The sequence below is a fragment of the Pungitius pungitius genome, unplaced genomic scaffold (assembly GCF_949316345.1).
Source record: "Pungitius pungitius unplaced genomic scaffold, fPunPun2.1 scaffold_46, whole genome shotgun sequence".
Classification (NCBI taxonomy): Eukaryota; Metazoa; Chordata; class Actinopteri; order Perciformes; family Gasterosteidae; genus Pungitius; species Pungitius pungitius.
Genome location: NW_026909835.1, coordinates 98,365 through 125,150, shown reverse-complemented (window position 1 = coordinate 125,150; position 26,786 = coordinate 98,365). Strand labels below are relative to the sequence as shown.

The 26,786-nt window shown below is 44.4% G+C and overlaps 55 non-coding genes across 55 annotated transcripts; all 55 read right to left on the bottom strand.

Moving 5' to 3' along the window:
- Window positions 1-346: 346 nt before the first annotated feature.
- LOC134112330 (5S ribosomal RNA) lies at window positions 347-465 on the bottom strand. The gene has a single exon (XR_009945666.1). It is a non-coding gene; the product is annotated as a 5S ribosomal RNA (ribosomal RNA).
- Window positions 466-804: 339 nt separating this feature from the next.
- On the bottom strand, window positions 805-923 carry LOC134112467 (5S ribosomal RNA). The gene has a single exon (XR_009945803.1). It is a non-coding gene; the product is annotated as a 5S ribosomal RNA (ribosomal RNA).
- A 396-nt stretch (window positions 924-1,319) lies between these two features.
- On the bottom strand, window positions 1,320-1,438 carry LOC134112455 (5S ribosomal RNA). The gene has a single exon (XR_009945791.1). It is a non-coding gene; the product is annotated as a 5S ribosomal RNA (ribosomal RNA).
- A 339-nt stretch (window positions 1,439-1,777) lies between these two features.
- LOC134112329 (5S ribosomal RNA) lies at window positions 1,778-1,896 on the bottom strand. Its single transcript, XR_009945665.1, has one exon. It is a non-coding gene; the product is annotated as a 5S ribosomal RNA (ribosomal RNA).
- A 339-nt stretch (window positions 1,897-2,235) lies between these two features.
- Window positions 2,236-2,354, bottom strand: LOC134112327 (5S ribosomal RNA). The gene has a single exon (XR_009945663.1). It is a non-coding gene; the product is annotated as a 5S ribosomal RNA (ribosomal RNA).
- A 339-nt stretch (window positions 2,355-2,693) lies between these two features.
- LOC134112326 (5S ribosomal RNA) lies at window positions 2,694-2,812 on the bottom strand. The gene has a single exon (XR_009945662.1). It is a non-coding gene; the product is annotated as a 5S ribosomal RNA (ribosomal RNA).
- Window positions 2,813-3,209: 397 nt separating this feature from the next.
- On the bottom strand, window positions 3,210-3,328 carry LOC134112325 (5S ribosomal RNA). Its single transcript, XR_009945661.1, has one exon. It is a non-coding gene; the product is annotated as a 5S ribosomal RNA (ribosomal RNA).
- A 396-nt stretch (window positions 3,329-3,724) lies between these two features.
- Window positions 3,725-3,843, bottom strand: LOC134112324 (5S ribosomal RNA). The gene has a single exon (XR_009945660.1). It is a non-coding gene; the product is annotated as a 5S ribosomal RNA (ribosomal RNA).
- A 339-nt stretch (window positions 3,844-4,182) lies between these two features.
- On the bottom strand, window positions 4,183-4,301 carry LOC134112323 (5S ribosomal RNA). The gene has a single exon (XR_009945659.1). It is a non-coding gene; the product is annotated as a 5S ribosomal RNA (ribosomal RNA).
- Window positions 4,302-4,698: 397 nt separating this feature from the next.
- Window positions 4,699-4,817, bottom strand: LOC134112322 (5S ribosomal RNA). The gene has a single exon (XR_009945658.1). It is a non-coding gene; the product is annotated as a 5S ribosomal RNA (ribosomal RNA).
- A 339-nt stretch (window positions 4,818-5,156) lies between these two features.
- LOC134112321 (5S ribosomal RNA) lies at window positions 5,157-5,275 on the bottom strand. The gene has a single exon (XR_009945657.1). It is a non-coding gene; the product is annotated as a 5S ribosomal RNA (ribosomal RNA).
- Window positions 5,276-5,672: 397 nt separating this feature from the next.
- On the bottom strand, window positions 5,673-5,791 carry LOC134112320 (5S ribosomal RNA). The gene has a single exon (XR_009945656.1). It is a non-coding gene; the product is annotated as a 5S ribosomal RNA (ribosomal RNA).
- Window positions 5,792-6,130: 339 nt separating this feature from the next.
- On the bottom strand, window positions 6,131-6,249 carry LOC134112319 (5S ribosomal RNA). The gene has a single exon (XR_009945655.1). It is a non-coding gene; the product is annotated as a 5S ribosomal RNA (ribosomal RNA).
- Window positions 6,250-6,645: 396 nt separating this feature from the next.
- Window positions 6,646-6,764, bottom strand: LOC134112318 (5S ribosomal RNA). Its single transcript, XR_009945654.1, has one exon. It is a non-coding gene; the product is annotated as a 5S ribosomal RNA (ribosomal RNA).
- Window positions 6,765-7,103: 339 nt separating this feature from the next.
- On the bottom strand, window positions 7,104-7,222 carry LOC134112316 (5S ribosomal RNA). Its single transcript, XR_009945652.1, has one exon. It is a non-coding gene; the product is annotated as a 5S ribosomal RNA (ribosomal RNA).
- Window positions 7,223-7,619: 397 nt separating this feature from the next.
- Window positions 7,620-7,738, bottom strand: LOC134112454 (5S ribosomal RNA). Its single transcript, XR_009945790.1, has one exon. It is a non-coding gene; the product is annotated as a 5S ribosomal RNA (ribosomal RNA).
- A 339-nt stretch (window positions 7,739-8,077) lies between these two features.
- LOC134112315 (5S ribosomal RNA) lies at window positions 8,078-8,196 on the bottom strand. Its single transcript, XR_009945651.1, has one exon. It is a non-coding gene; the product is annotated as a 5S ribosomal RNA (ribosomal RNA).
- Window positions 8,197-8,535: 339 nt separating this feature from the next.
- Window positions 8,536-8,654, bottom strand: LOC134112314 (5S ribosomal RNA). The gene has a single exon (XR_009945650.1). It is a non-coding gene; the product is annotated as a 5S ribosomal RNA (ribosomal RNA).
- Window positions 8,655-8,993: 339 nt separating this feature from the next.
- On the bottom strand, window positions 8,994-9,112 carry LOC134112312 (5S ribosomal RNA). The gene has a single exon (XR_009945649.1). It is a non-coding gene; the product is annotated as a 5S ribosomal RNA (ribosomal RNA).
- Window positions 9,113-9,509: 397 nt separating this feature from the next.
- LOC134112311 (5S ribosomal RNA) lies at window positions 9,510-9,628 on the bottom strand. The gene has a single exon (XR_009945648.1). It is a non-coding gene; the product is annotated as a 5S ribosomal RNA (ribosomal RNA).
- Window positions 9,629-10,024: 396 nt separating this feature from the next.
- LOC134112310 (5S ribosomal RNA) lies at window positions 10,025-10,143 on the bottom strand. Its single transcript, XR_009945647.1, has one exon. It is a non-coding gene; the product is annotated as a 5S ribosomal RNA (ribosomal RNA).
- A 339-nt stretch (window positions 10,144-10,482) lies between these two features.
- Window positions 10,483-10,601, bottom strand: LOC134112309 (5S ribosomal RNA). The gene has a single exon (XR_009945646.1). It is a non-coding gene; the product is annotated as a 5S ribosomal RNA (ribosomal RNA).
- Window positions 10,602-10,998: 397 nt separating this feature from the next.
- LOC134112308 (5S ribosomal RNA) lies at window positions 10,999-11,117 on the bottom strand. Its single transcript, XR_009945645.1, has one exon. It is a non-coding gene; the product is annotated as a 5S ribosomal RNA (ribosomal RNA).
- A 339-nt stretch (window positions 11,118-11,456) lies between these two features.
- LOC134112307 (5S ribosomal RNA) lies at window positions 11,457-11,575 on the bottom strand. Its single transcript, XR_009945644.1, has one exon. It is a non-coding gene; the product is annotated as a 5S ribosomal RNA (ribosomal RNA).
- A 397-nt stretch (window positions 11,576-11,972) lies between these two features.
- LOC134112306 (5S ribosomal RNA) lies at window positions 11,973-12,091 on the bottom strand. The gene has a single exon (XR_009945643.1). It is a non-coding gene; the product is annotated as a 5S ribosomal RNA (ribosomal RNA).
- Window positions 12,092-12,430: 339 nt separating this feature from the next.
- Window positions 12,431-12,549, bottom strand: LOC134112304 (5S ribosomal RNA). The gene has a single exon (XR_009945641.1). It is a non-coding gene; the product is annotated as a 5S ribosomal RNA (ribosomal RNA).
- Window positions 12,550-12,945: 396 nt separating this feature from the next.
- On the bottom strand, window positions 12,946-13,064 carry LOC134112303 (5S ribosomal RNA). Its single transcript, XR_009945640.1, has one exon. It is a non-coding gene; the product is annotated as a 5S ribosomal RNA (ribosomal RNA).
- A 339-nt stretch (window positions 13,065-13,403) lies between these two features.
- Window positions 13,404-13,522, bottom strand: LOC134112302 (5S ribosomal RNA). Its single transcript, XR_009945639.1, has one exon. It is a non-coding gene; the product is annotated as a 5S ribosomal RNA (ribosomal RNA).
- A 396-nt stretch (window positions 13,523-13,918) lies between these two features.
- LOC134112301 (5S ribosomal RNA) lies at window positions 13,919-14,037 on the bottom strand. The gene has a single exon (XR_009945638.1). It is a non-coding gene; the product is annotated as a 5S ribosomal RNA (ribosomal RNA).
- A 396-nt stretch (window positions 14,038-14,433) lies between these two features.
- Window positions 14,434-14,552, bottom strand: LOC134112300 (5S ribosomal RNA). The gene has a single exon (XR_009945637.1). It is a non-coding gene; the product is annotated as a 5S ribosomal RNA (ribosomal RNA).
- Window positions 14,553-14,891: 339 nt separating this feature from the next.
- LOC134112466 (5S ribosomal RNA) lies at window positions 14,892-15,010 on the bottom strand. Its single transcript, XR_009945802.1, has one exon. It is a non-coding gene; the product is annotated as a 5S ribosomal RNA (ribosomal RNA).
- Window positions 15,011-15,406: 396 nt separating this feature from the next.
- Window positions 15,407-15,525, bottom strand: LOC134112453 (5S ribosomal RNA). Its single transcript, XR_009945789.1, has one exon. It is a non-coding gene; the product is annotated as a 5S ribosomal RNA (ribosomal RNA).
- Window positions 15,526-15,864: 339 nt separating this feature from the next.
- Window positions 15,865-15,983, bottom strand: LOC134112298 (5S ribosomal RNA). Its single transcript, XR_009945635.1, has one exon. It is a non-coding gene; the product is annotated as a 5S ribosomal RNA (ribosomal RNA).
- A 397-nt stretch (window positions 15,984-16,380) lies between these two features.
- On the bottom strand, window positions 16,381-16,499 carry LOC134112297 (5S ribosomal RNA). The gene has a single exon (XR_009945634.1). It is a non-coding gene; the product is annotated as a 5S ribosomal RNA (ribosomal RNA).
- Window positions 16,500-16,838: 339 nt separating this feature from the next.
- LOC134112408 (5S ribosomal RNA) lies at window positions 16,839-16,957 on the bottom strand. The gene has a single exon (XR_009945744.1). It is a non-coding gene; the product is annotated as a 5S ribosomal RNA (ribosomal RNA).
- A 396-nt stretch (window positions 16,958-17,353) lies between these two features.
- LOC134112444 (5S ribosomal RNA) lies at window positions 17,354-17,472 on the bottom strand. The gene has a single exon (XR_009945780.1). It is a non-coding gene; the product is annotated as a 5S ribosomal RNA (ribosomal RNA).
- Window positions 17,473-17,811: 339 nt separating this feature from the next.
- LOC134112296 (5S ribosomal RNA) lies at window positions 17,812-17,930 on the bottom strand. The gene has a single exon (XR_009945633.1). It is a non-coding gene; the product is annotated as a 5S ribosomal RNA (ribosomal RNA).
- Window positions 17,931-18,327: 397 nt separating this feature from the next.
- On the bottom strand, window positions 18,328-18,446 carry LOC134112295 (5S ribosomal RNA). Its single transcript, XR_009945632.1, has one exon. It is a non-coding gene; the product is annotated as a 5S ribosomal RNA (ribosomal RNA).
- Window positions 18,447-18,785: 339 nt separating this feature from the next.
- On the bottom strand, window positions 18,786-18,904 carry LOC134112294 (5S ribosomal RNA). Its single transcript, XR_009945631.1, has one exon. It is a non-coding gene; the product is annotated as a 5S ribosomal RNA (ribosomal RNA).
- A 396-nt stretch (window positions 18,905-19,300) lies between these two features.
- LOC134112292 (5S ribosomal RNA) lies at window positions 19,301-19,419 on the bottom strand. The gene has a single exon (XR_009945629.1). It is a non-coding gene; the product is annotated as a 5S ribosomal RNA (ribosomal RNA).
- A 339-nt stretch (window positions 19,420-19,758) lies between these two features.
- On the bottom strand, window positions 19,759-19,877 carry LOC134112291 (5S ribosomal RNA). The gene has a single exon (XR_009945628.1). It is a non-coding gene; the product is annotated as a 5S ribosomal RNA (ribosomal RNA).
- A 396-nt stretch (window positions 19,878-20,273) lies between these two features.
- On the bottom strand, window positions 20,274-20,392 carry LOC134112290 (5S ribosomal RNA). The gene has a single exon (XR_009945627.1). It is a non-coding gene; the product is annotated as a 5S ribosomal RNA (ribosomal RNA).
- Window positions 20,393-20,788: 396 nt separating this feature from the next.
- On the bottom strand, window positions 20,789-20,907 carry LOC134112289 (5S ribosomal RNA). The gene has a single exon (XR_009945626.1). It is a non-coding gene; the product is annotated as a 5S ribosomal RNA (ribosomal RNA).
- Window positions 20,908-21,246: 339 nt separating this feature from the next.
- On the bottom strand, window positions 21,247-21,365 carry LOC134112465 (5S ribosomal RNA). The gene has a single exon (XR_009945801.1). It is a non-coding gene; the product is annotated as a 5S ribosomal RNA (ribosomal RNA).
- Window positions 21,366-21,761: 396 nt separating this feature from the next.
- On the bottom strand, window positions 21,762-21,880 carry LOC134112452 (5S ribosomal RNA). Its single transcript, XR_009945788.1, has one exon. It is a non-coding gene; the product is annotated as a 5S ribosomal RNA (ribosomal RNA).
- Window positions 21,881-22,219: 339 nt separating this feature from the next.
- On the bottom strand, window positions 22,220-22,338 carry LOC134112288 (5S ribosomal RNA). Its single transcript, XR_009945625.1, has one exon. It is a non-coding gene; the product is annotated as a 5S ribosomal RNA (ribosomal RNA).
- Window positions 22,339-22,735: 397 nt separating this feature from the next.
- LOC134112287 (5S ribosomal RNA) lies at window positions 22,736-22,854 on the bottom strand. Its single transcript, XR_009945624.1, has one exon. It is a non-coding gene; the product is annotated as a 5S ribosomal RNA (ribosomal RNA).
- Window positions 22,855-23,193: 339 nt separating this feature from the next.
- LOC134112407 (5S ribosomal RNA) lies at window positions 23,194-23,312 on the bottom strand. Its single transcript, XR_009945743.1, has one exon. It is a non-coding gene; the product is annotated as a 5S ribosomal RNA (ribosomal RNA).
- Window positions 23,313-23,708: 396 nt separating this feature from the next.
- On the bottom strand, window positions 23,709-23,827 carry LOC134112286 (5S ribosomal RNA). The gene has a single exon (XR_009945623.1). It is a non-coding gene; the product is annotated as a 5S ribosomal RNA (ribosomal RNA).
- Window positions 23,828-24,166: 339 nt separating this feature from the next.
- On the bottom strand, window positions 24,167-24,285 carry LOC134112285 (5S ribosomal RNA). The gene has a single exon (XR_009945622.1). It is a non-coding gene; the product is annotated as a 5S ribosomal RNA (ribosomal RNA).
- Window positions 24,286-24,681: 396 nt separating this feature from the next.
- Window positions 24,682-24,800, bottom strand: LOC134112284 (5S ribosomal RNA). The gene has a single exon (XR_009945621.1). It is a non-coding gene; the product is annotated as a 5S ribosomal RNA (ribosomal RNA).
- A 396-nt stretch (window positions 24,801-25,196) lies between these two features.
- Window positions 25,197-25,315, bottom strand: LOC134112431 (5S ribosomal RNA). Its single transcript, XR_009945767.1, has one exon. It is a non-coding gene; the product is annotated as a 5S ribosomal RNA (ribosomal RNA).
- A 339-nt stretch (window positions 25,316-25,654) lies between these two features.
- On the bottom strand, window positions 25,655-25,773 carry LOC134112464 (5S ribosomal RNA). Its single transcript, XR_009945800.1, has one exon. It is a non-coding gene; the product is annotated as a 5S ribosomal RNA (ribosomal RNA).
- A 396-nt stretch (window positions 25,774-26,169) lies between these two features.
- On the bottom strand, window positions 26,170-26,288 carry LOC134112451 (5S ribosomal RNA). Its single transcript, XR_009945787.1, has one exon. It is a non-coding gene; the product is annotated as a 5S ribosomal RNA (ribosomal RNA).
- Window positions 26,289-26,627: 339 nt separating this feature from the next.
- On the bottom strand, window positions 26,628-26,746 carry LOC134112283 (5S ribosomal RNA). Its single transcript, XR_009945620.1, has one exon. It is a non-coding gene; the product is annotated as a 5S ribosomal RNA (ribosomal RNA).
- Window positions 26,747-26,786: the final 40 nt, after the last annotated feature.

The following is a 26,786-nucleotide window of genomic DNA, read 5'->3' as shown; positions in this document are numbered from 1 at the left end:
AGAGTTTCTTTTTCTAAAATTGAAGCAGTTCTTAGGATTGGCAAGAGAGGTTCCTAAAACCTGAAGGTAACTTTACTTTTCTTCACTGGCAATTCTAACATGTTGGGTTAGCACCTGTATTTCAACGGCTAAATTACAAACAAAAGTAGGCCAATTGTTAAATGTTGATCAACACTAATTTAGCAACCATGAAACGGAATCAATTTTGATGATATTGTCTAAGTTCCTTATATATCCAACGTTAAAACAACACTAAACATGCATCTCTTCGACAATGTGATATACTTTTTGTAATTTGTAGGTGTACAATCTGCGGCGCTCGGCGGCTTTCAGAGAGAAGTGAAAAAGCTTACGGCACCTGGGATTCCCAGGCGGTCTTCCATCCAGGTACTAACCAGGCCCTGCTCTGCTTAGCTTCCGAGATCAGACGAGATCGGGCGGAACCAGAGAGGTATGGCCGTAAGCTGCTTTTTATCTTTTTCCTAATCCTTTATAATGCGTCAAAAAATTATGTCACGCCTGCCGTTGGCATCTTTGTGTGGGTTAAATAAGGGTATGCAAAGAAGGCTGTGACATCCTATGCCGAAAATTGGATGGACTAGAGAAGACCCGCCCAGGAGTCCCAGCCAATCGGTGGATGGCCATTGCAGTCCCCGCCACCTCAAATGGCCTGACGATGGTATGGACGTAAGCCACCTTTCATCTTCTTCCTATTGCATCTCTTCTACAATGTGAAATACTTTTTACAATTGTGTAGGTGTACAATCTGCGGCGCTGGGCGGCTTTCGGAGAGAGAAGTGAAAAAGCTTACGGCACCTGGGATTCCCAGGCGGTCTTCCATCCAGGTACTAACCAGTCCCTGCTCTGCTTAGCTTCCGAGATCAGACGAGATCGGGCGGAACCAGAGAGGTATGGCCGTAAGCTGCTTTTTATCTTTTTCCTAATCCTTTAGAACGTGTCAAAGATAATCAGAAAAGTTTCTTTTTCTAAAATTGAAGCAGTTCTTAGGATTGGCAAGAGAGGTTCCTAAAACCTGAAGGTAACTTTACTTTTCTTCACTGGCAATTCTAACATGTTGGGTTAGCACCTGTATTTCAACGGCTAAATTACAAACAAAAGTAGGCCAATTGTTAAATGTTGATCAACACTAATTTAGCAACCATGAAACGGAATCAATTTTGATGATATTGTCTAAGTTCCTTATATATCCAACGTTAAAACAACACTAAACATGCATCTCTTCGACAATGTGATATACTTTTTGTAATTTGTAGGTGTACAATCTGCGGCGCTCGGCGGCTTTCAGAGAGAAGTGAAAAAGCTTACGGCACCTGGGATTCCCAGGCGGTCTTCCATCCAGGTACTAACCAGGCCCTGCTCTGCTTAGCTTCTGAGATCAGACGAGATCGGGCGGAACCAGAGAGGTATGGCCGTAAGCTGCTTTTTATCTTTTTCCTAATCCTTTATAATGCGTCAAAAAATTATGTCACGCCTGCCGTTGGCATCTTTGTGTGGGTTAAATAAGGGTATGCAAAGAAGGCTGTGACATCCTATGCCGAAAATTGGATGGACTAGAGAAGACCCGCCCAGGAGTCCCAGCCAATCGGTGGATGGCCATTGCAGTCCCCGCCACCTCAAATGGCCTGACGATGGTATGGACGTAAGCCACCTTTCATCTTCTTCCTATTGCATCTCTTCTACAATGTGAAATACTTTTTACAATTGTGTAGGTGTACAATCTGCGGCGCTGGGCGGCTTTCGGAGAGAGAAGTGAAAAAGCTTACGGCACCTGGGATTCCCAGGCGGTCTTCCATCCAGGTACTAACCAGGCCCTGCTCTGCTTAGCTTCCGAGATCAGACGAGATCGGGCGGAACCAGAGAGGTATGGCCGTAAGCTGCTTTTTATCTTTTTCCTAATCCTTTATAATGCGTCAAAAAATTATGTCACGCCTGCCGTTGGCATCTTTGTGTGGGTTAAATAAGGGTATGCAAAGAAGGCTGTGACATCCTATGCCGAAAATTGGATGGACTAGAGAAGACCCGCCCAGGAGTCCCAGCCAATCGGTGGATGGCCATTGCAGTCCCCGCCACCTCAAATGGCCTGACGATGGTATGGACGTAAGCCACCTTTCATCTTCTTCCTATTGCATCTCTTCTACAATGTGAAATACTTTTTACAATTGTGTAGGTGTACAATCTGCGGCGCTGGGCGGCTTTCGGAGAGAGAAGTGAAAAAGCTTACGGCACCTGGGATTCCCAGGCGGTCTTCCATCCAGGTACTAACCAGGCCCTGCTCTGCTTAGCTTCCGAGATCAGACGAGATCGGGCGGAACCAGAGAGGTATGGCCGTAAGCTGCTTTTTATCTTTTTCCTAATCCTTTATAATGCGTCAAAAAATTATGTCACGCCTGCCGTTGGCATCTTTGTGTGGGTTAAATAAGGGTATGCAAAGAAGGCTGTGATATCCTATGCCGAAAATTGGATGGACTAGAGAAGACCCGCCCAGGAGTCCCAGCCAATCGGTGGATGGCCATTGCAGTCCCCGCCACCTCAAATGGCCTGACGATGGTATGGACGTAAGCCACCTTTCATCTTCTTCCTATTGCATCTCTTCTACAATGTGAAATACTTTTTACAATTGTGTAGGTGTACAATCTGCGGCGCTGGGCGGCTTTCGGAGAGAGAAGTGAAAAAGCTTACGGCACCTGGGATTCCCAGGCGGTCTTCCATCCAGGTACTAACCAGGCCCTGCTCTGCTTAGCTTCCGAGATCAGACGAGATCGGGCGGAACCAGAGAGGTATGGCCGTAAGCTGCTTTAATATCTTTTTCCTAATCCTTTAGAACGTGTCAAAGATAATCAGAAAAGTTTCTTTTTCTAAAATTGAAGCAGTTCTTAGGATTGGCAAGAGAGGTTCCTAAAACCTGAAGGTAACTTTACTTTTCTTCACTGGCAATTCTAACATGTTGGGTTAGCACCTGTATTTCAACGGCTAAATTACAAACAAAAGTAGGCCAATTGTTAAATGTTGATCAACACTAATTTAGCAACCATGAAACGGAATCAATTTTGATGATATTGTCTAAGTTCCTTATATATCCAACGTTAAAACAACACTAAACATGCATCTCTTCGACAATGTGATATACTTTTTGTAATTTGTAGGTGTACAATCTGCGGCGCTCGGCGGCTTTCAGAGAGAAGTGAAAAAGCTTACGGCACCTGGGATTCCCAGGCGGTCTTCCATCCAGGTACTAACCAGGCCCTGCTCTGCTTAGCTTCCGAGATCAGACGAGATCGGGCGGAACCAGAGAGGTATGGCCGTAAGCTGCTTTTTATCTTTTTCCTAATCCTTTAGAACGTGTCAAAGATAATCAGAAAAGTTTCTTTTTCTAAAATTGAAGCAGTTCTTAGGATTGGCAAGAGAGGTTCCTAAAACCTGAAGGTAACTTTACTTTTCTTCACTGGCAATTCTAACATGTTGGGTTAGCACCTGTATTTCAACGGCTAAATTACAAACAAAAGTATGCCAATTGTTAAATGTTGATCAACACTAATTTAGCAACCATGAAACGGAATCAATTTTGATGATATTGTCTAAGTTCCTTATATATCCAACGTTAAAACAACACTAAACATGCATCTCTTCGACAATGTGATGTACTTTTTGTAATTTGTAGGTGTACAATCTGCGGCGCTCGGCAGCTTTCAGAGAGAAGTGAAAAAGCTTACGGCACCTGGGATTCCCAGGCGGTCTTCCATCCAGGTACTAACCAGGCCCTGCTCTGCTTAGCTTCCGAGATCAGACGAGATCGGGCGGAACCAGAGAGGTATGGCCGTAAGCTGCTTTTTATCTTTTTCCTAATCCTTTATAATGCGTCAAAAAATTATGTCACGCCTGCCGTTGGCATCTTTGTGTGGGTTAAATAAGGGTATGCAAAGAAGGCTGTGACATCCTATGCCGAAAATTGGATGGACTAGAGAAGACCCGCCCAGGAGTCCCAGCCAATCGGTGGATGGCCATTGCAGTCCCCGCCACCTCAAATGGCCTGACGATGGTATGGACGTAAGCCACCTTTCATCTTCTTCCTATTGCATCTCTTCTACAATGTGAAATACTTTTTACAATTGTGTAGGTGTACAATCTGCGGCGCTGGGCGGCTTTCGGAGAGAGAAGTGAAAAAGCTTACGGCACCTGGGATTCCCAGGCGGTCTTCCATCCAGGTACTAACCAGGCCCTGCTCTGCTTAGCTTCCGAGATCAGACGAGATCGGGCGGAACCAGAGAGGTATGGCCGTAAGCTGCTTTAATATCTTTTTCCTAATCCTTTAGAACGTGTCAAAGATAATCAGAAAAGTTTCTTTTTCTAAAATTGAAGCAGTTCTTAGGATTGGCAAGAGAGGTTCCTAAAACCTGAAGGTAACTTTACTTTTCTTCACTGGCAATTCTAACATGTTGGGTTAGCACCTGTATTTCAACGGCTAAATTACAAACAAAAGTAGGCCAATTGTTAAATGTTGATCAACACTAATTTAGCAACCATGAAACGGAATCAATTTTGATGATATTGTCTAAGTTCCTTATATATCCAACGTTAAAACAACACTAAACATGCATCTCTTCGACAATGTGATATACTTTTTGTAATTTGTAGGTGTACAATCTGCGGCGCTCGGCGGCTTTCAGAGAGAAGTGAAAAAGCTTACGGCACCTGGGATTCCCAGGCGGTCTTCCATCCAGGTACTAACCAGGCCCTGCTCTGCTTAGCTTCCGAGATCAGACGAGATCGGGCGGAACCAGAGAGGTATGGCCGTAAGCTGCTTTTTATCTTTTTCCTAATCCTTTATAATGCGTCAAAAAATTATGTCACGCCTGCCGTTGGCATCTTTGTGTGGGTTAAATAAGGGTATGCAAAGAAGGCTGTGACATCCTATGCCGAAAATTGGATGGACTAGAGAAGACCCGCCCAGGAGTCCCAGCCAATCGGTGGATGGCCATTGCAGTCCCCGCCACCTCAAATGGCCTGACGATGGTATGGACGTAACCCACCTTTCATCTTCTTCCTATTGCATCTCTTCTACAATGTGAAATACTTTTTACAATTGTGTAGGTGTACAATCTGCGGCGCTGGGCGGCTTTCGGAGAGAGAAGTGAAAAAGCTTACGGCACCTGGGATTCCCAGGCGGTCTTCCATCCAGGTACTAACCAGGCCCTGCTCTGCTTAGCTTCCGAGATCAGACGAGATCGGGCGGAACCAGAGAGGTATGGCCGTAAGCTGCTTTAATATCTTTTTCCTAATCCTTTAGAACGTGTCAAAGATAATCAGAAAAGTTTCTTTTTCTAAAATTGAAGCAGTTCTTAGGATTGGCAAGAGAGGTTCCTAAAACCTGAAGGTAACTTTACTTTTCTTCACTGGCAATTCTAACATGTTGGGTTAGCACCTGTATTTCAACGGCTAAATTACAAACAAAAGTAGGCCAATTGTTAAATGTTGATCAACACTAATTTAGCAACCATGAAACGGAATCAATTTTGATGATATTGTCTAAGTTCCTTATATATCCAACGTTAAAACAACACTAAACATGCATCTCTTCGACAATGTGATATACTTTTTGTAATTTGTAGGTGTACAATCTGCGGCGCTCGGCGGCTTTCAGAGAGAAGTGAAAAAGCTTACGGCACCTGGGATTCCCAGGCGGTCTTCCATCCAGGTACTAACCAGGCCCTGCTCTGCTTAGCTTCCGAGATCAGACGAGATCGGGCGGAACCAGAGAGGTATGGCCGTAAGCTGCTTTTTATCTTTTTCCTAATCCTTTATAATGCGTCAAAAAATTATGTCACGCCTGCCGTTGGCATCTTTGTGTGGGTTAAATAAGGGTATGCAAAGCAGGCTGTGACATCCTATGCCGAAAATTGGATGGACTAGAGAAGACCCGCCCAGGAGTCCCAGCCAATCGGTGGATGGCCATTGCAGTCCCCGCCACCTCAAATGGCCTGACGATGGTATGGACGTAAGCCACCTTTCATCTTCTTCCTATTGCATCTCTTCTACAATGTGAAATACTTTTTACAATTGTGTAGGTGTACAATCTGCGGCGCTGGGCGGCTTTCGGAGAGAGAAGTGAAAAAGCTTACGGCACCTGGGATTCCCAGGCGGTCTTCCATCCAGGTACTAACCAGGCCCTGCTCTGCTTAGCTTCCGAGATCAGACGAGATCGGGCGGAACCAGAGAGGTATGGCCGTAAGCTGCTTTTTATCTTTTTCCTAATCCTTTAGAACGTGTCAAAGATAATCAGAAGAGTTTCTTTTTCTAAAATTGAAGCAGTTCTTAGGATTGGCAAGAGAGGTTCCTAAAACCTGAAGGTAACTTTACTTTTCTTCACTGGCAATTCTAACATGTTGGGTTAGCACCTGTATTTCAACGGCTAAATTACAAACAAAAGTAGGCCAATTGTTAAATGTTGATCAACACTAATTTAGCAACCATGAAACGGAATCAATTTTGATGATATTGTCTAAGTTCCTTATATATCCAACGTTAAAACAACACTAAACATGCATCTCTTCGACAATGTGATATACTTTTTGTAATTTGTAGGTGTACAATCTGCGGCGCTCGGCGGCTTTCAGAGAGAAGTGAAAAAGCTTACGGCACCTGGGATTCCCAGGCGGTCTTCCATCCAGGTACTAACCAGGCCCTGCTCTGCTTAGCTTCCGAGATCAGACGAGATCGGGCGGAACCAGAGAGGTATGGCCGTAAGCTGCTTTTTATCTTTTTCCTAATCCTTTATAATGCGTCAAAAAATTATGTCACGCCTGCCGTTGGCATCTTTGTGTGGGTTAAATAAGGGTATGCAAAGAAGGCTGTGACATCCTATGCCGAAAATTGGATGGACTAGAGAAGACCCGGCCAGGAGTCCCAGCCAATCGGTGGATGGCCATTGCAGTCCCCGCCACCTCAAATGGCCTGACGATGGTATGGACGTAAGCCACCTTTCATCTTCTTCCTATTGCATCTCTTCTACAATGTGAAATACTTTTTACAATTGTGTAGGTGTACAATCTGCGGCGCTGGGCGGCTTTCGGAGAGAGAAGTGAAAAAGCTTACGGCACCTGGGATTCCCAGGCGGTCTTCCATCCAGGTACTAACCAGGCCCTGCTCTGCTTAGCTTCCGAGATCAGACGAGATCGGGCGGAACCAGAGAGGTATGGCCGTAAGCTGCTTTAATATCTTTTTCCTAATCCTTTAGAACGTGTCAAAGATAATCAGAAAAGTTTCTTTTTCTAAAATTGAAGCAGTTCTTAGGATTGGCAAGAGAGGTTCCTAAAACCTGAAGGTAACTTTACTTTTCTTCACTGGCAATTCTAACATGTTGGGTTAGCACCTGTATTTCAACGGCTAAATTACAAACAAAAGTAGGCCAATTGTTAAATGTTGATCAACACTAATTTAGCAACCATGAAACGGAATCAATTTTGATGATATTGTCTAAGTTCCTTATATATCCAACGTTAAAACAACACTAAACATGCATCTCTTCGACAATGTGATATACTTTTTGTAATTTGTAGGTGTACAATCTGCGGCGCTCGGCGGCTTTCAGAGAGAAGTGAAAAAGCTTACGGCACCTGGGATTCCCAGGCGGTCTTCCATCCAGGTACTAACCAGGCCCTGCTCTGCTTAGCTTCTGAGATCAGACGAGATCGGGCGGAACCAGAGAGGTATGGCCGTAAGCTGCTTTTTATCTTTTTCCTAATCCTTTATAATGCGTCAAAAAATTATGTCACGCCTGCCGTTGGCATCTTTGTGTGGGTTAAATAAGGGTATGCAAAGAAGGCTGTGACATCCTATGCCGAAAATTGGATGGACTAGAGAAGACCCGCCCAGGAGTCCCAGCCAATCGGTGGATGGCCATTGCAGTCCCCGCCACCTCAAATGGCCTGACGATGGTATGGACGTAAGCCACCTTTCATCTTCTTCCTATTGCATCTCTTCTACAATGTGAAATACTTTTTACAATTGTGTAGGTGTACAATCTGCGGCGCTGGGCGGCTTTCGGAGAGAGAAGTGAAAAAGCTTACGGCACCTGGGATTCCCAGGCGGTCTTCCATCCAGGTACTAACCAGGCCCTGCTCTGCTTAGCTTCCGAGATCAGACGAGATCGGGCGGAACCAGAGAGGTATGGCCGTAAGCTGCTTTTTATCTTTTTCCTAATCCTTTATAATGCGTCAAAAAATTATGTCACGCCTGCCGTTGGCATCTTTGTGTGGGTTAAATAAGGGTATGCAAAGAAGGCTGTGACATCCTATGCCGAAAATTGGATGGACTAGAGAAGACCCGCCCAGGAGTCCCAGCCAATCGGTGGATGGCCATTGCAGTCCCCGCCACCTCAAATGGCCTGACGATGGTATGGACGTAAGCCACCTTTCATCTTCTTCCTATTGCATCTCTTCTACAATGTGAAATACTTTTTACAATTGTGTAGGTGTACAATCTGCGGCGCTGGGCGGCTTTCGGAGAGAGAAGTGAAAAAGCTTACGGCACCTGGGATTCCCAGGCGGTCTTCCATCCAGGTACTAACCAGGCCCTGCTCTGCTTAGCTTCCGAGATCAGACGAGATCGGGCGGAACCAGAGAGGTATGGCCGTAAGCTGCTTTTTATCTTTTTCCTAATCCTTTATAATGCGTCAAAAAATTATGTCACGCCTGCCGTTGGCATCTTTGTGTGGGTTAAATAAGGGTATGCAAAGAAGGCTGTGATATCCTATGCCGAAAATTGGATGGACTAGAGAAGACCCGCCCAGGAGTCCCAGCCAATCGGTGGATGGCCATTGCAGTCCCCGCCACCTCAAATGGCCTGACGATGGTATGGACGTAAGCCACCTTTCATCTTCTTCCTATTGCATCTCTTCTACAATGTGAAATACTTTTTACAATTGTGTAGGTGTACAATCTGCGGCGCTGGGCGGCTTTCGGAGAGAGAAGTGAAAAAGCTTACGGCACCTGGGATTCCCAGGCGGTCTTCCATCCAGGTACTAACCAGGCCCTGCTCTGCTTAGCTTCCGAGATCAGACGAGATCGGGCGGAACCAGAGAGGTATGGCCGTAAGCTGCTTTAATATCTTTTTCCTAATCCTTTAGAACGTGTCAAAGATAATCAGAAAAGTTTCTTTTTCTAAAATTGAAGCAGTTCTTAGGATTGGCAAGAGAGGTTCCTAAAACCTGAAGGTAACTTTACTTTTCTTCACTGGCAATTCTAACATGTTGGGTTAGCACCTGTATTTCAACGGCTAAATTACAAACAAAAGTAGGCCAATTGTTAAATGTTGATCAACACTAATTTAGCAACCATGAAACGGAATCAATTTTGATGATATTGTCTAAGTTCCTTATATATCCAACGTTAAAACAACACTAAACATGCATCTCTTCGACAATGTGATATACTTTTTGTAATTTGTAGGTGTACAATCTGCGGCGCTCGGCGGCTTTCAGAGAGAAGTGAAAAAGCTTACGGCACCTGGGATTCCCAGGCGGTCTTCCATCCAGGTACTAACCAGGCCCTGCTCTGCTTAGCTTCCGAGATCAGACGAGATCGGGCGGAACCAGAGAGGTATGGCCGTAAGCTGCTTTTTATCTTTTTCCTAATCCTTTAGAACGTGTCAAAGATAATCAGAAAAGTTTCTTTTTCTAAAATTGAAGCAGTTCTTAGGATTGGCAAGAGAGGTTCCTAAAACCTGAAGGTAACTTTACTTTTCTTCACTGGCAATTCTAACATGTTGGGTTAGCACCTGTATTTCAACGGCTAAATTACAAACAAAAGTATGCCAATTGTTAAATGTTGATCAACACTAATTTAGCAACCATGAAACGGAATCAATTTTGATGATATTGTCTAAGTTCCTTATATATCCAACGTTAAAACAACACTAAACATGCATCTCTTCGACAATGTGATGTACTTTTTGTAATTTGTAGGTGTACAATCTGCGGCGCTCGGCAGCTTTCAGAGAGAAGTGAAAAAGCTTACGGCACCTGGGATTCCCAGGCGGTCTTCCATCCAGGTACTAACCAGGCCCTGCTCTGCTTAGCTTCCGAGATCAGACGAGATCGGGCGGAACCAGAGAGGTATGGCCGTAAGCTGCTTTTTATCTTTTTCCTAATCCTTTATAATGCGTCAAAAAATTATGTCACGCCTGCCGTTGGCATCTTTGTGTGGGTTAAATAAGGGTATGCAAAGAAGGCTGTGACATCCTATGCCGAAAATTGGATGGACTAGAGAAGACCCGCCCAGGAGTCCCAGCCAATCGGTGGATGGCCATTGCAGTCCCCGCCACCTCAAATGGCCTGACGATGGTATGGACGTAAGCCACCTTTCATCTTCTTCCTATTGCATCTCTTCTACAATGTGAAATACTTTTTACAATTGTGTAGGTGTACAATCTGCGGCGCTGGGCGGCTTTCGGAGAGAGAAGTGAAAAAGCTTACGGCACCTGGGATTCCCAGGCGGTCTTCCATCCAGGTACTAACCAGGCCCTGCTCTGCTTAGCTTCCGAGATCAGACGAGATCGGGCGGAACCAGAGAGGTATGGCCGTAAGCTGCTTTAATATCTTTTTCCTAATCCTTTAGAACGTGTCAAAGATAATCAGAAAAGTTTCTTTTTCTAAAATTGAAGCAGTTCTTAGGATTGGCAAGAGAGGTTCCTAAAACCTGAAGGTAACTTTACTTTTCTTCACTGGCAATTCTAACATGTTGGGTTAGCACCTGTATTTCAACGGCTAAATTACAAACAAAAGTAGGCCAATTGTTAAATGTTGATCAACACTAATTTAGCAACCATGAAACGGAATCAATTTTGATGATATTGTCTAAGTTCCTTATATATCCAACGTTAAAACAACACTAAACATGCATCTCTTCGACAATGTGATATACTTTTTGTAATTTGTAGGTGTACAATCTGCGGCGCTCGGCGGCTTTCAGAGAGAAGTGAAAAAGCTTACGGCACCTGGGATTCCCAGGCGGTCTTCCATCCAGGTACTAACCAGGCCCTGCTCTGCTTAGCTTCCGAGATCAGACGAGATCGGGCGGAACCAGAGAGGTATGGCCGTAAGCTGCTTTTTATCTTTTTCCTAATCCTTTATAATGCGTCAAAAAATTATGTCACGCCTGCCGTTGGCATCTTTGTGTGGGTTAAATAAGGGTATGCAAAGAAGGCTGTGACATCCTATGCCGAAAATTGGATGGACTAGAGAAGACCCGCCCAGGAGTCCCAGCCAATCGGTGGATGGCCATTGCAGTCCCCGCCACCTCAAATGGCCTGACGATGGTATGGACGTAACCCACCTTTCATCTTCTTCCTATTGCATCTCTTCTACAATGTGAAATACTTTTTACAATTGTGTAGGTGTACAATCTGCGGCGCTGGGCGGCTTTCGGAGAGAGAAGTGAAAAAGCTTACGGCACCTGGGATTCCCAGGCGGTCTTCCATCCAGGTACTAACCAGGCCCTGCTCTGCTTAGCTTCCGAGATCAGACGAGATCGGGCGGAACCAGAGAGGTATGGCCGTAAGCTGCTTTAATATCTTTTTCCTAATCCTTTAGAACGTGTCAAAGATAATCAGAAAAGTTTCTTTTTCTAAAATTGAAGCAGTTCTTAGGATTGGCAAGAGAGGTTCCTAAAACCTGAAGGTAACTTTACTTTTCTTCACTGGCAATTCTAACATGTTGGGTTAGCACCTGTATTTCAACGGCTAAATTACAAACAAAAGTAGGCCAATTGTTAAATGTTGATCAACACTAATTTAGCAACCATGAAACGGAATCAATTTTGATGATATTGTCTAAGTTCCTTATATATCCAACGTTAAAACAACACTAAACATGCATCTCTTCGACAATGTGATATACTTTTTGTAATTTGTAGGTGTACAATCTGCGGCGCTCGGCGGCTTTCAGAGAGAAGTGAAAAAGCTTACGGCACCTGGGATTCCCAGGCGGTCTTCCATCCAGGTACTAACCAGGCCCTGCTCTGCTTAGCTTCCGAGATCAGACGAGATCGGGCGGAACCAGAGAGGTATGGCCGTAAGCTGCTTTTTATCTTTTTCCTAATCCTTTATAATGCGTCAAAAAATTATGTCACGCCTGCCGTTGGCATCTTTGTGTGGGTTAAATAAGGGTATGCAAAGCAGGCTGTGACATCCTATGCCGAAAATTGGATGGACTAGAGAAGACCCGCCCAGGAGTCCCAGCCAATCGGTGGATGGCCATTGCAGTCCCCGCCACCTCAAATGGCCTGACGATGGTATGGACGTAAGCCACCTTTCATCTTCTTCCTATTGCATCTCTTCTACAATGTGAAATACTTTTTACAATTGTGTAGGTGTACAATCTGCGGCGCTGGGCGGCTTTCGGAGAGAGAAGTGAAAAAGCTTACGGCACCTGGGATTCCCAGGCGGTCTTCCATCCAGGTACTAACCAGGCCCTGCTCTGCTTAGCTTCCGAGATCAGACGAGATCGGGCGGAACCAGAGAGGTATGGCCGTAAGCTGCTTTTTATCTTTTTCCTAATCCTTTAGAACGTGTCAAAGATAATCAGAAGAGTTTCTTTTTCTAAAATTGAAGCAGTTCTTAGGATTGGCAAGAGAGGTTCCTAAAACCTGAAGGTAACTTTACTTTTCTTCACTGGCAATTCTAACATGTTGGGTTAGCACCTGTATTTCAACGGCTAAATTACAAACAAAAGTAGGCCAATTGTTAAATGTTGATCAACACTAATTTAGCAACCATGAAACGGAATCAATTTTGATGATATTGTCTAAGTTCCTTATATATCCAACGTTAAAACAACACTAAACATGCATCTCTTCGACAATGTGATATACTTTTTGTAATTTGTAGGTGTACAATCTGCGGCGCTCGGCGGCTTTCAGAGAGAAGTGAAAAAGCTTACGGCACCTGGGATTCCCAGGCGGTCTTCCATCCAGGTACTAACCAGGCCCTGCTCTGCTTAGCTTCCGAGATCAGACGAGATCGGGCGGAACCAGAGAGGTATGGCCGTAAGCTGCTTTTTATCTTTTTCCTAATCCTTTATAATGCGTCAAAAAATTATGTCACGCCTGCCGTTGGCATCTTTGTGTGGGTTAAATAAGGGTATGCAAAGAAGGCTGTGACATCCTATGCCGAAAATTGGATGGACTAGAGAAGACCCGGCCAGGAGTCCCAGCCAATCGGTGGATGGCCATTGCAGTCCCCGCCACCTCAAATGGCCTGACGATGGTATGGACGTAAGCCACCTTTCATCTTCTTCCTATTGCATCTCTTCTACAATGTGAAATACTTTTTACAATTGTGTAGGTGTACAATCTGCGGCGCTGGGCGGCTTTCGGAGAGAGAAGTGAAAAAGCTTACGGCACCTGGGATTCCCAGGCGGTCTTCCATCCAGGTACTAACCAGGCCCTGCTCTGCTTAGCTTCCGAGATCAGACGAGATCGGGCGGAACCAGAGAGGTATGGCCGTAAGCTGCTTTAATATCTTTTTCCTAATCCTTTAGAACGTGTCAAAGATAATCAGAAAAGTTTCTTTTTCTAAAATTGAAGCAGTTCTTAGGATTGGCAAGAGAGGTTCCTAAAACCTGAAGGTAACTTTACTTTTCTTCACTGGCAATTCTAACATGTTGGGTTAGCACCTGTATTTCAACGGCTAAATTACAAACAAAAGTATGCCAATTGTTAAATGTTGATCAACACTAATTTAGCAACCATGAAACGGAATCAATTTTGATGATATTGTCTAAGTTCCTTATATATCCAACGTTAAAACAACACTAAACATGCATCTCTTCGACAATGTGATGTACTTTTTGTAATTTGTAGGTGTACAATCTGCGGCGCTCGGCAGCTTTCAGAGAGAAGTGAAAAGCTTACGGCACCTGGGATTCCCAGGCGGTCTTCCATCCAGGTACTAACCAGGCCCTGCTCTGCTTAGCTTCCGAGATCAGACGAGATCGGGCGGAACCAGAGAGGTATGGCCGTAAGCTGCTTTTTATCTTTTTCCTAATCCTTTAGAACGTGTCAAAGATAATCAGAAGAGTTTCTTTTTCTAAAATTGAAGCAGTTCTTAGGATTGGCAAGAGAGGTTCCTAAAACCTGAAGGTAACTTTACTTTTCTTCACTGGCAATTCTAACATGTTGGGTTAGCACCTGTATTTCAACGGCTAAATTACAAACAAAAGTAGGCCAATTGTTAAATGTTGATCAACACTAATTTAGCAACCATGAAACGGAATCAATTTTGATGATATTGTCTAAGTTCCTTATATATCCAACGTTAAAACAACACTAAACATGCATCTCTTCGACAATGTGATATACTTTTTGTAATTTGTAGGTGTACAATCTGCGGCGCTCGGCGGCTTTCAGAGAGAAGTGAAAAAGCTTACGGCACCTGGGATTCCCAGGCGGTCTTCCATCCAGGTACTAACCAGGCCCTGCTCTGCTTAGCTTCCGAGATCAGACGAGATCGGGCGGAACCAGAGAGGTATGGCCGTAAGCTGCTTTTTATCTTTTTCCTAATCCTTTATAATGCGTCAAAAAATTATGTCACGCCTGCCGTTGGCATCTTTGTGTGGGTTAAATAAGGGTATGCAAAGAAGGCTGTGACATCCTATGCCGAAAATTGGATGGACTAGAGAAGACCCGCCCAGGAGTCCCAGCCAATCGGTGGATGGCCATTGCAGTCCCCGCCACCTCAAATGGCCTGACGATGGTATGGACGTAAGCCACCTTTCATCTTCTTCCTATTGCATCTCTTCTACAATGTGAAATACTTTTTACAATTGTGTAGGTGTACAATCTGCGGCGCTGGGCGGCTTTCGGAGAGAGAAGTGAAAAAGCTTACGGCACCTGGGATTCCCAGGCGGTCTTCCATCCAGGTACTAACCAGTCCCTGCTCTGCTTAGCTTCCGAGATCAGACGAGATCGGGCGGAACCAGAGAGGTATGGCCGTAAGCTGCTTTTTATCTTTTTCCTAATCCTTTAGAACGTGTCAAAGATAATCAGAAAAGTTTCTTTTTCTAAAATTGAAGCAGTTCTTAGGATTGGCAAGAGAGGTTCCTAAAACCTGAAGGTAACTTTACTTTTCTTCACTGGCAATTCTAACATGTTGGGTTAGCACCTGTATTTCAACGGCTAAATTACAAACAAAAGTAGGCCAATTGTTAAATGTTGATCAACACTAATTTAGCAACCATGAAACGGAATCAATTTTGATGATATTGTCTAAGTTCCTTATATATCCAACGTTAAAACAACACTAAACATGCATCTCTTCGACAATGTGATATACTTTTTGTAATTTGTAGGTGTACAATCTGCGGCGCTCGGCGGCTTTCAGAGAGAAGTGAAAAAGCTTACGGCACCTGGGATTCCCAGGCGGTCTTCCATCCAGGTACTAACCAGGCCCTGCTCTGCTTAGCTTCTGAGATCAGACGAGATCGGGCGGAACCAGAGAGGTATGGCCGTAAGCTGCTTTTTATCTTTTTCCTAATCCTTTATAATGCGTCAAAAAATTATGTCACGCCTGCCGTTGGCATCTTTGTGTGGGTTAAATAAGGGTATGCAAAGAAGGCTGTGACATCCTATGCCGAAAATTGGATGGACTAGAGAAGACCCGCCCAGGAGTCCCAGCCAATCGGTGGATGGCCATTGCAGTCCCCGCCACCTCAAATGGCCTGACGATGGTATGGACGTAAGCCACCTTTCATCTTCTTCCTATTGCATCTCTTCTACAATGTGAAATACTTTTTACAATTGTGTAGGTGTACAATCTGCGGCGCTGGGCGGCTTTCGGAGAGAGAAGTGAAAAAGCTTACGGCACCTGGGATTCCCAGGCGGTCTTCCATCCAGGTACTAACCAGGCCCTGCTCTGCTTAGCTTCCGAGATCAGACGAGATCGGGCGGAACCAGAGAGGTATGGCCGTAAGCTGCTTTAATATCTTTTTCCTAATCCTTTAGAACGTGTCAAAGATAATCAGAAAAGTTTCTTTTTCTAAAATTGAAGCAGTTCTTAGGATTGGCAAGAGAGGTTCCTAAAACCTGAAGGTAACTTTACTTTTCTTCACTGGCAATTCTAACATGTTGGGTTAGCACCTGTATTTCAACGGCTAAATTACAAACAAAAGTAGGCCAATTGTTAAATGTTGATCAACACTAATTTAGCAACCATGAAACGGAATCAATTTTGATGATATTGTCTAAGTTCCTTATATATCCAACGTTAAAACAACACTAAACATGCATCTCTTCGACAATGTGATATACTTTTTGTAATTTGTAGGTGTACAATCTGCGGCGCTCGGCGGCTTTCAGAGAGAAGTGAAAAAGCTTACGGCACCTGGGATTCCCAGGCGGTCTTCCATCCAGGTACTAACCAGGCCCTGCTCTGCTTAGCTTCCGAGATCAGACGAGATCGGGCGGAACCAGAGAGGTATGGCCGTAAGCTGCTTTTTATCTTTTTCCTAATCCTTTATAATGCGTCAAAAAATTATGTCACGCCTGCCGTTGGCATCTTTGTGTGGGTTAAATAAGGGTATGCAAAGCAGGCTGTGACATCCTATGCCGAAAATTGGATGGACTAGAGAAGACCCGCCCAGGAGTCCCAGCCAATCGGTGGATGGCCATTGCAGTCCCCGCCACCTCAAATGGCCTGACGATGGTATGGACGTAAGCCACCTTTCATCTTCTTCCTATTGCATCTCTTCTACAATGTGAAATACTTTTTACAATTGTGTAGGTGTACAATCTGCGGCGCTGGGCGGCTTTCGGAGAGAGAAGTGAAAAAGCTTACGGCACCTGGGATTCCCAGGCGGTCTTCCATCAAGGTACTAACCAGGCCCTGCTCTGCTTAGCTTCCGAGATCAGACGAGATCGGGCGGAACCAGAGAGGTATGGCCGTAAGCTGCTTTTTATCTTTTTCCTAATCCTTTAGAACGTGTCAAAGATAATCAGAAGAGTTTCTTTTTCTAAAATTGAAGCAGTTCTTAGGATTGGCAAGAGAGGTTCCTAAAACCTGAAGGTAACTTTACTTTTCTTCACTGGCAATTCTAACATGTTGGGTTAGCACCTGTATTTCAACGGCTAAATTACAAACAAAAGTAGGCCAATTGTTAAATGTTGATCAACACTAATTTAGCAACCATGAAACGGAATCAATTTTGATGATATTGTCTAAGTTCCTTATATATCCAACGTTAAAACAACACTAAACATGCATCTCTTCGACAATGTGATATACTTTTTGTAATTTGTAGGTGTACAATCTGCGGCGCTCGGCGGCTTTCAGAGAGAAGTGAAAAAGCTTACGGCACCTGGGATTCCCAGGCGGTCTTCCATCCAGGTACTAACCAGGCCCTGCTCTGCTTAGCTTCCGAGATCAGACGAGATCGGGCTGAACCAGAGAGGTATGGCCGTAAGCTGCTTTTTATCTTTTTCCTAATCCTTTATAATGCGTCAAAAAATTATGTCACGCCTGCCGTTGGCATCTTTGTGTGGGTTAAATAAGGGTATGCAAAGAAGGCTGTGACATCCTATGCCGAAAATTGGATGGACTAGAGAAGACCCGCCCAGGAGTCCCAGCCAATCGGTGGATGGCCATTGCAGTCCCCGCCACCTCAAATGGCCTGACGATGGTATGGACGTAACCCACCTTTCATCTTCTTCCTATTGCATCTCTTCTACAATGTGAAATACTTTTTACAATTGTGTAGGTGTACAATCTGCGGCGCTGGGCGGCTTTCGGAGAGAGAAGTGAAAAAGCTTACGGCACCTGGGATTCCCAGGCGGTCTTCCATCCAGGTACTAACCAGGCCCTGCTCTGCTTAGCTTCCGAGATCAGACGAGATCGGGCGGAACCAGAGAGGTATGGCCGTAAGCTGCTTTAATATCTTTTTCCTAATCCTTTAGAACGTGTCAAAGATAATCAGAAAAGTTTCTTTTTCTAAAATTGAAGCAGTTCTTAGGATTGGCAAGAGAGGTTCCTAAAACCTGAAGGTAACTTTACTTTTCTTCACTGGCAATTCTAACATGTTGGGTTAGCACCTGTATTTCAACGGCTAAATTACAAACAAAAGTAGGCCAATTGTTAAATGTTGATCAACACTAATTTAGCAACCATGAAACGGAATCAATTTTGATGATATTGTCTAAGTTCCTTATATATCCAACGTTAAAACAACACTAAACATGCATCTCTTCGACAATGTGATATACTTTTTGTAATTTGTAGGTGTACAATCTGCGGCGCTCGGCGGCTTTCAGAGAGAAGTGAAAAAGCTTACGGCACCTGGGATTCCCAGGCGGTCTTCCATCCAGGTACTAACCAGGCCCTGCTCTGCTTAGCTTCCGAGATCAGACGAGATCGGGCGGAACCAGAGAGGTATGGCCGTAAGCTGCTTTTTATCTTTTTCCTAATCCTTTATAATGCGTCAAAAAATTATGTCACGCCTGCCGTTGGCATCTTTGTGTGGGTTAAATAAGGGTATGCAAAGCAGGCTGTGACATCCTATGCCGAAAATTGGATGGACTAGAGAAGACCCGCCCAGGAGTCCCAGCCAATCGGTGGATGGCCATTGCAGTCCCCGCCACCTCAAATGGCCTGACGATGGTATGGACGTAAGCCACCTTTCATCTTCTTCCTATTGCATCTCTTCTACAATGTGAAATACTTTTTACAATTGTGTAGGTGTACAATCTGCGGCGCTGGGCGGCTTTCGGAGAGAGAAGTGAAAAAGCTTACGGCACCTGGGATTCCCAGGCGGTCTTCCATCCAGGTACTAACCAGGCCCTGCTCTGCTTAGCTTCCGAGATCAGACGAGATCGGGCGGAACCAGAGAGGTATGGCCGTAAGCTGCTTTTTATCTTTTTCCTAATCCTTTAGAACGTGTCAAAGATAATCAGAAGAGTTTCTTTTTCTAAAATTGAAGCAGTTCTTAGGATTGGCAAGAGAGGTTCCTAAAACCTGAAGGTAACTTTACTTTTCTTCACTGGCAATTCTAACATGTTGGGTTAGCACCTGTATTTCAACGGCTAAATTACAAACAAAAGTAGGCCAATTGTTAAATGTTGATCAACACTAATTTAGCAACCATGAAACGGAATCAATTTTGATGATATTGTCTAAGTTCCTTATATATCCAACGTTAAAACAACACTAAACATGCATCTCTTCGACAATGTGATATACTTTTTGTAATTTGTAGGTGTACAATCTGCGGCGCTCGGCGGCTTTCAGAGAGAAGTGAAAAAGCTTACGGCACCTGGGATTCCCAGGCGGTCTTCCATCCAGGTACTAACCAGGCCCTGCTCTGCTTAGCTTCCGAGATCAGACGAGATCGGGCGGAACCAGAGAGGTATGGCCGTAAGCTGCTTTTTATCTTTTTCCTAATCCTTTATAATGCGTCAAAAAATTATGTCACGCCTGCCGTTGGCATCTTTGTGTGGGTTAAATAAGGGTATGCAAAGAAGGCTGTGACATCCTATGCCGAAAATTGGATGGACTAGAGAAGACCCGGCCAGGAGTCCCAGCCAATCGGTGGATGGCCATTGCAGTCCCCGCCACCTCAAATGGCCTGACGATGGTATGGACGTAAGCCACCTTTCATCTTCTTCCTATTGCATCTCTTCTACAATGTGAAATACTTTTTACAATTGTGTAGGTGTACAATCTGCGGCGCTGGGCGGCTTTCGGAGAGAGAAGTGAAAAAGCTTACGGCACCTGGGATTCCCAGGCGGTCTTCCATCCAGGTACTAACCAGGCCCTGCTCTGCTTAGCTTCCGAGATCAGACGAGATCGGGCGGAACCAGAGAGGTATGGCCGTAAGCTGCTTTAATATCTTTTTCCTAATCCTTTAGAACGTGTCAAAGATAATCAGAAAAGTTTCTTTTTCTAAAATTGAAGCAGTTCTTAGGATTGGCAAGAGAGGTTCCTAAAACCTGAAGGTAACTTTACTTTTCTTCACTGGCAATTCTAACATGTTGGGTTAGCACCTGTATTTCAACGGCTAAATTACAAACAAAAGTATGCCAATTGTTAAATGTTGATCAACACTAATTTAGCAACCATGAAACGGAATCAATTTTGATGATATTGTCTAAGTTCCTTATATATCCAACGTTAAAACAACACTAAACATGCATCTCTTCGACAATGTGATGTACTTTTTGTAATTTGTAGGTGTACAATCTGCGGCGCTCGGCAGCTTTCAGAGAGAAGTGAAAAGCTTACGGCACCTGGGATTCCCAGGCGGTCTTCCATCCAGGTACTAACCAGGCCCTGCTCTGCTTAGCTTCCGAGATCAGACGAGATCGGGCGGAACCAGAGAGGTATGGCCGTAAGCTGCTTTTTATCTTTTTCCTAATCCTTTAGAACGTGTCAAAGATAATCAGAAGAGTTTCTTTTTCTAAAATTGAAGCAGTTCTTAGGATTGGCAAGAGAGGTTCCTAAAACCTGAAGGTAACTTTACTTTTCTTCACTGGCAATTCTAACATGTTGGGTTAGCACCTGTATTTCAACGGCTAAATTACAAACAAAAGTAGGCCAATTGTTAAATGTTGATCAACACTAATTTAGCAACCATGAAACGGAATCAATTTTGATGATATTGTCTAAGTTCCTTATATATCCAACGTTAAAACAACACTAAACATGCATCTCTTCGACAATGTGATATACTTTTTGTAATTTGTAGGTGTACAATCTGCGGCGCTCGGCGGCTTTCAGAGAGAAGTGAAAAAGCTTACGGCACCTGGGATTCCCAGGCGGTCTTCCATCCAGGTACTAACCAGGCCCTGCTCTGCTTAGCTTCCGAGATCAGACGAGATCGGGCGGAACCAGAGAGGTATGGCCGTAAGCTGCTTTTTATCTTTTTCCTAATCCTTTATAATGCGTCAAAAAATTATGTCACGCCTGCCGTTGGCATCTTTGTGTGGGTTAAATAAGGGTATGCAAAGAAGGCTGTGACATCCTATGCCGAAAATTGGATGGACTAGAGAAGACCCGCCCAGGAGTCCCAGCCAATCGGTGGATGGCCATTGCAGTCCCCGCCACCTCAAATGGCCTGACGATGGTATGGACGTAAGCCACCTTTCATCTTCTTCCTATTGCATCTCTTCTACAATGTGAAATACTTTTTACAATTGTGTAGGTGTACAATCTGCGGCGCTGGGCGGCTTTCGGAGAGAGAAGTGAAAAAGCTTACGGCACCTGGGATTCCCAGGCGGTCTTCCATCCAGGTACTAACCAGTCCCTGCTCTGCTTAGCTTCCGAGATCAGACGAGATCGGGCGGAACCAGAGAGGTATGGCCGTAAGCTGCTTTTTATCTTTTTCCTAATCCTTTAGAACGTGTCAAAGATAATCAGAAAAGTTTCTTTTTCTAAAATTGAAGCAGTTCTTAGGATTGGCAAGAGAGGTTCCTAAAACCTGAAGGTAACTTTACTTTTCTTCACTGGCAATTCTAACATGTTGGGTTAGCACCTGTATTTCAACGGCTAAATTACAAACAAAAGTAGGCCAATTGTTAAATGTTGATCAACACTAATTTAGCAACCATGAAACGGAATCAATTTTGATGATATTGTCTAAGTTCCTTATATATCCAACGTTAAAACAACACTAAACATGCATCTCTTCGACAATGTGATATACTTTTTGTAATTTGTAGGTGTACAATCTGCGGCGCTCGGCGGCTTTCAGAGAGAAGTGAAAAAGCTTACGGCACCTGGGATTCCCAGGCGGTCTTCCATCCAGGTACTAACCAGGCCCTGCTCTGCTTAGCTTCTGAGATCAGACGAGATCGGGCGGAACCAGAGAGGTATGGCCGTAAGCTGCTTTTTATCTTTTTCCTAATCCTTTATAATGCGTCAAAAAATTATGTCACGCCTGCCGTTGGCATCTTTGTGTGGGTTAAATAAGGGTATGCAAAGAAGGCTGTGACATCCTATGCCGAAAATTGGATGGACTAGAGAAGACCCGCCCAGGAGTCCCAGCCAATCGGTGGATGGCCATTGCAGTCCCCGCCACCTCAAATGGCCTGACGATGGTATGGACGTAAGCCACCTTTCATCTTCTTCCTATTGCATCTCTTCTACAATGTGAAATACTTTTTACAATTGTGTAGGTGTACAATCTGCGGCGCTGGGCGGCTTTCGGAGAGAGAAGTGAAAAAGCTTACGGCACCTGGGATTCCCAGGCGGTCTTCCATCCAGGTACTAACCAGGCCCTGCTCTGCTTAGCTTCCGAGATCAGACGAGATCGGGCGGAACCAGAGAGGTATGGCCGTAAGCTGCTTTAATATCTTTTTCCTAATCCTTTAGAACGTGTCAAAGATAATCAGAAAAGTTTCTTTTTCTAAAATTGAAGCAGTTCTTAGGATTGGCAAGAGAGGTTCCTAAAACCTGAAGGTAACTTTACTTTTCTTCACTGGCAATTCTAACATGTTGGGTTAGCACCTGTATTTCAACGGCTAAATTACAAACAAAAGTAGGCCAATTGTTAAATGTTGATCAACACTAATTTAGCAACCATGAAACGGAATCAATTTTGATGATATTGTCTAAGTTCCTTATATATCCAACGTTAAAACAACACTAAACATGCATCTCTTCGACAATGTGATATACTTTTTGTAATTTGTAGGTGTACAATCTGCGGCGCTCGGCGGCTTTCAGAGAGAAGTGAAAAAGCTTACGGCACCTGGGATTCCCAGGCGGTCTTCCATCCAGGTACTAACCAGGCCCTGCTCTGCTTAGCTTCCGAGATCAGACGAGATCGGGCGGAACCAGAGAGGTATGGCCGTAAGCTGCTTTTTATCTTTTTCCTAATCCTTTATAATGCGTCAAAAAATTATGTCACGCCTGCCGTTGGCATCTTTGTGTGGGTTAAATAAGGGTATGCAAAGCAGGCTGTGACATCCTATGCCGAAAATTGGATGGACTAGAGAAGACCCGCCCAGGAGTCCCAGCCAATCGGTGGATGGCCATTGCAGTCCCCGCCACCTCAAATGGCCTGACGATGGTATGGACGTAAGCCACCTTTCATCTTCTTCCTATTGCATCTCTTCTACAATGTGAAATACTTTTTACAATTGTGTAGGTGTACAATCTGCGGCGCTGGGCGGCTTTCGGAGAGAGAAGTGAAAAAGCTTACGGCACCTGGGATTCCCAGGCGGTCTTCCATCAAGGTACTAACCAGGCCCTGCTCTGCTTAGCTTCCGAGATCAGACGAGATCGGGCGGAACCAGAGAGGTATGGCCGTAAGCTGCTTTTTATCTTTTTCCTAATCCTTTAGAACGTGTCAAAGATAATCAGAAGAGTTTCTTTTTCTAAAATTGAAGCAGTTCTTAGGATTGGCAAGAGAGGTTCCTAAAACCTGAAGGTAACTTTACTTTTCTTCACTGGCAATTCTAACATGTTGGGTTAGCACCTGTATTTCAACGGCTAAATTACAAACAAAAGTAGGCCAATTGTTAAATGTTGATCAACACTAATTTAGCAACCATGAAACGGAATCAATTTTGATGATATTGTCTAAGTTCCTTATATATCCAACGTTAAAACAACACTAAACATGCATCTCTTCGACAATGTGATATACTTTTTGTAATTTGTAGGTGTACAATCTGCGGCGCTCGGCGGCTTTCAGAGAGAAGTGAAAAAGCTTACGGCACCTGGGATTCCCAGGCGGTCTTCCATCCAGGTACTAACCAGGCCCTGCTCTGCTTAGCTTCCGAGATCAGACGAGATCGGGCGGAACCAGAGAGGTATGGCCGTAAGCTGCTTTTTATCTTTTTCCTAATCCTTTATAATGCGTCAAAAAATTATGTCACGCCTGCCGTTGGCATCTTTGTGTGGGTTAAATAAGGGTATGCAAAGAAGGCTGTGACATCCTATGCCGAAAATTGGATGGACTAGAGAAGACCCGGCCAGGAGTCCCAGCCAATCGGTGGATGGCCATTGCAGTCCCCGCCACCTCAAATGGCCTGACGATGGTATGGACGTAAGCCACCTTTCATCTTCTTCCTATTGCATCTCTTCTACAATGTGAAATACTTTTTACAATTGTGTAGGTGTACAATCTGCGGCGCTGGGCGGCTTTCGGAGAGAGAAGTGAAAAAGCTTACGGCACCTGGGATTCCCAGGCGGTCTTCCATCCAGGTACTAACCAGGCCCTGCTCTGCTTAGCTTCCGAGATCAGACGAGATCGGGCGGAACCAGAGAGGTATGGCCGTAAGCTGCTTTAATATCTTTTTCCTAATCCTTTAGAACGTGTCAAAGATAATCAGAAAAGTTTCTTTTTCTAAAATTGAAGCAGTTCTTAGGATTGGCAAGAGAGGTTCCTAAAACCTGAAGGTAACTTTACTTTTCTTCACTGGCAATTCTAACATGTTGGGTTAGCACCTGTATTTCAACGGCTAAATTACAAACAAAAGTATGCCAATTGTTAAATGTTGATCAACACTAATTTAGCAACCATGAAACGGAATCAATTTTGATGATATTGTCTAAGTTCCTTATATATCCAACGTTAAAACAACACTAAACATGCATCTCTTCGACAATGTGATGTACTTTTTGTAATTTGTAGGTGTACAATCTGCGGCGCTCGGCAGCTTTCAGAGAGAAGTGAAAAGCTTACGGCACCTGGGATTCCCAGGCGGTCTTCCATCCAGGTACTAACCAGGCCCTGCTCTGCTTAGCTTCCGAGATCAGACGAGATCGGGCGGAACCAGAGAGGTATGGCCGTAAGCTGCTTTTTATCTTTTTCCTAATCCTTTAGAACGTGTCAAAGATAATCAGAAGAGTTTCTTTTTCTAAAATTGAAGCAGTTCTTAGGATTGGCAAGAGAGGTTCCTAAAACCTGAAGGTAACTTTACTTTTCTTCACTGGCAATTCTAACATGTTGGGTTAGCACCTGTATTTCAACGGCTAAATTACAAACAAAAGTAGGCCAATTGTTAAATGTTGATCAACACTAATTTAGCAACCATGAAACGGAATCAATTTTGATGATATTGTCTAAGTTCCTTATATATCCAACGTTAAAACAACACTAAACATGCATCTCTTCGACAATGTGATATACTTTTTGTAATTTGTAGGTGTACAATCTGCGGCGCTCGGCGGCTTTCAGAGAGAAGTGAAAAAGCTTACGGCACCTGGGATTCCCAGGCGGTCTTCCATCCAGATACTAACCAGGCCCTGCTCTGCTTAGCTTCCGAGATCAGACGAGATCGGGCGGAACCAGAGAGGTATGGCCGTAAGCTGCTTTTTATCTTTTTCCTAATCCTTTATAATGCGTCAAAAAATTATGTCACGCCTGCCGTTGGCATCTTTGTGTGGGTTAAATAAGGGTATGCAAAGAAGGCTGTGACATCCTATGCCGAAAATTGGATGGACTAGAGAAGACCCGCCCAGGAGTCCCAGCCAATCGGTGGATGGCCATTGCAGTCCCCGCCACCTCAAATGGCCTGACGATGGTATGGACGTAAGCCACCTTTCATCTTCTTCCTATTGCATCTCTTCTACAATGTGAAATACTTTTTACAATTGTGTAGGTGTACAATCTGCGGCGCTGGGCGGCTTTCGGAGAGAGAAGTGAAAAAGCTTACGGCACCTGGGATTCCCAGGCGGTCTTCCATCCAGGTACTAACCAGTCCCTGCTCTGCTTAGCTTCCGAGATCAGACGAGATCGGGCGGAACCAGAGAGGTATGGCCGTAAGCTGCTTTTTATCTTTTTCCTAATCCTTTAGAACGTGTCAAAGATAATCAGAAAAGTTTCTTTTTCTAAAATTGAAGCAGTTCTTAGGATTGGCAAGAGAGGTTCCTAAAACCTGAAGGTAACTTTACTTTTCTTCACTGGCAATTCTAACATGTTGGGTTAGCACCTGTATTTCAACGGCTAAATTACAAACAAAAGTAGGCCAATTGTTAAATGTTGATCAACACTAATTTAGCAACCATGAAACGGAATCAATTTTGATGATATTGTCTAAGTTCCTTATATATCCAACGTTAAAACAACACTAAACATGCATCTCTTCGACAATGTGATATACTTTTTGTAATTTGTAGGTGTACAATCTGCGGCGCTCGGCGGCTTTCAGAGAGAAGTGAAAAAGCTTACGGCACCTGGGATTCCCAGGCGGTCTTCCATCCAGGTACTAACCAGGCCCTGCTCTGCTTAGCTTCTGAGATCAGACGAGATCGGGCGGAACCAGAGAGGTATGGCCGTAAGCTGCTTTTTATCTTTTTCCTAATCCTTTATAATGCGTCAAAAAATTATGTCACGCCTGCCGTTGGCATCTTTGTGTGGGTTAAATAAGGGTATGCAAAGAAGGCTGTGACATCCTATGCCGAAAATTGGATGGACTAGAGAAGACCCGCCCAGGAGTCCCAGCCAATCGGTGGATGGCCATTGCAGTCCCCGCCACCTCAAATGGCCTGACGATGGTATGGACGTAAGCCACCTTTCATCTTCTTCCTATTGCATCTCTTCTACAATGTGAAATACTTTTTACAATTGTGTAGGTGTACAATCTGCGGCGCTGGGCGGCTTTCGGAGAGAGAAGTGAAAAAGCTTACGGCACCTGGGATTCCCAGGCGGTCTTCCATCCAGGTACTAACCAGGCCCTGCTCTGCTTAGCTTCCGAGATCAGACGAGATCGGGCGGAACCAGAGAGGTATGGCCGTAAGCTGCTTTTTATCTTTTTCCTAATCCTTTATAATGCGTCAAA